The 2,500-nt window shown below is 50.0% G+C and overlaps 1 protein-coding gene across 1 annotated transcript in view; it reads left to right on the forward strand.

The window, feature by feature from the left end:
- The window catches only part of wars2 (tryptophanyl tRNA synthetase 2, mitochondrial), a 21,997-nt gene that overhangs the window by 8,255 nt on the left and 11,242 nt on the right, over positions 1–2,500 (forward strand).

The following is a 2,500-nucleotide window of genomic DNA, read 5'->3' on the forward strand; positions in this document are numbered from 1 at the left end:
CATCATGGAGGCCCGGTGAATTGACCAATTAGACGTCTTCATCTGGCCCTCCGTGGAGACGCATCATTTTTAAAAAATGAGGCGTACCTGATGTGCACATTTACACAGAACACACACACACACACACACAGGACTCCCAACATCTGGCATTGTATCACTCTAGACACCATGGTAATGTTTGCAGCATTTTCCTGCAAAATTGCTCTCATTCTGAAAGATTATGCACACTAGCCACCGGGCTGAGGGCAAGTCCACTTGGCAGAGGGGGCACCACCAGCCTCTGTGTTCAGTTGCAACAACAACACAAGCAAACACCAGTTCCATTTGTCAGGAGTCTGTCATGACGCGAGCCACCTGTGCTACTCTGCCAAGGCTGCAGAGCGAAAAGATTTAGTTTATTTATGATTTGTAGTGGTGTTTGCGCCAAGCGTGTTTGGCCTTTTTTTTTTTTTTTATATATAATCGAAAGGGCGACGACTGGCCTGCGTCTGCCTTGTCTTTTTGCAAGCTGATCACAGGCGAAGTCAGGCGAAACTTAGTGAAGGAAGTAAATATGTGCCACACAAAATGAATAGTGCCTTCGAGGAAAGCAATTTGTTTGGAGATGATGGAGGAGGCTTTAGGTTACGGTGTGGACAGAGGAAACATATTTGGGGGAGGTTGGGGGAAGGGTTTTCTGCACTTGTGCTGAGGTCTTTGAAAGACAAGAAATGTTTTAAGATCTTGTGGGAGAAAGTAATATGGTTGTTGCTTCAAGTAGATTATAGATGTAGTAGATCTAGTCGGATGTTACGACAGCACTGGATTTAATGGCTGTAAACTGGACTGTGTTACTCCTTTCCAGAAAGAATTTTTTGTACTGAGAAGTGGGTTGTGTTCAGGTTTTGGCCAGGCCTTGATCACGAACGCAATCCTACCCTATGTGTTCAGCTATTCCATCGTTTAGGAATCTTCATGCACATGAAACCCTGCTCTGCTTCAACAACACCATTATGAAATGTAATCATTAATGCTCACAGTTACGTTTCGCTTAGTTTTTTGTTGTTGTTTTAATTCACTCTACGTCATTCACCGTTAGAAAAAAAGGCTTCACTCAGTCTGTCAGGCGTGTGTTATGATTTCCCTCACTTTACTGTAAAGCCTCCTATTTAATTTCAGCCCCCCCTTAACTTGAGCCATTAAAAAAACTTCACTCCACATTTTGTACAATCCCTCCCCACACACACACACACACCCGGCTCCTGGTAGATGCGAGGTGTGATACGCTGATTATTCCTTGGCGGTTGTCGTTGGCAGCCTTTCAGCTGAGGTGCGATTGTCTTGAATGACACCATTACCATGTCTGCTGCATGGCTAATGACGCTCCCGAGGGACCTGGGGCCTAGCTAGTGTGCGTGTGAGTGTGTGTGTGTGTGTGTGTGTGTGTGTGGGGGGGACTCAACATGGACTCGACATGGACTCTACATGTCAGCCTCGAGGTGAGAACACACATGAGCCAGAGACCAGCCGCCTTCACCTCCAACATCCCCATCACCACCACCACCACCACCAATGCCCCTGCACACCCCCAAATCACTCCTGACGCCTTGGATAGAGAGAGGGGCCCCCCTGCTGAACCGGTGGCGGTCGACAGTGATTACTCACTCTCGGTAATGACATAAGTGCCCGGTTCCTTCCTACCCTGTCGGGACCCTGCCCCGCCTCGTAAATGACCCCGGATCAGCCTCTCCAGCGCCAAGGGAGACGGGATACGGCCCGAGCCCGCAGACAGACTGATGCCAGATCAGTTTCCGAACCACTCCGAGAGAGAGAGAGAGAGAAGGAGAAGGAAAGTCTGTCATGGTGTTTGTGTTGATTGCTGATTATTGCTTTTGTAAGACTGCCATTATAATCCTCCTTGGATGCACGACGGACGCATTCTGACGGACTACATGCAAATGTATGGACCATACAGTGGCTACCCTGGCCATGGGCCTGTAACCACAATGCGATATCGATGCAGTCGAGCACCATTATGTGTTGTTTTTTTTCTTCCGCTGCAGCTGAAATAAGAGCAGGCAGTCATCAGAAAAACTCCCGTCGTAAAAGACCCCCCCCCCCCACCCCACCCCCCGCCTTTTCACCCACCTCCTTATCCGCTCAGTGCCCCAAGTCAAACCTCAGGAATTTAGCTTAAATGTCGGTGGCACATGGCGAGTTCTTGCAAGGCCAGGGGGTACGGCTGCAGCTATACCTGCTCCCCTTCCACGCATTGGGAAAGATAGGCACCCAGCGCAGCGTCCCCAAAACATACAGCTGAGGCTGTTACACTCCATGCTCTTCCTCCTCCTCCTCTTCCTCGTCTTCCTCTCGTTGCTCGTGCGTAGCTGCGGGCCGGGGTCCAGAACAAGCTGAATGGGATCGGTTCCAGGGTCTAGCGGGATTACCGGAACCCTGTGCCAGAGCGCAGTGGAACAGCCGCATGCCAGAACTGGGCCTGCCAGCCCCGAACGAAACCAAA

The sequence above is a fragment of the Alosa alosa genome, chromosome 3, assembly GCF_017589495.1.
Source record: "Alosa alosa isolate M-15738 ecotype Scorff River chromosome 3, AALO_Geno_1.1, whole genome shotgun sequence".
Classification (NCBI taxonomy): Eukaryota; Metazoa; Chordata; class Actinopteri; order Clupeiformes; family Clupeidae; genus Alosa; species Alosa alosa.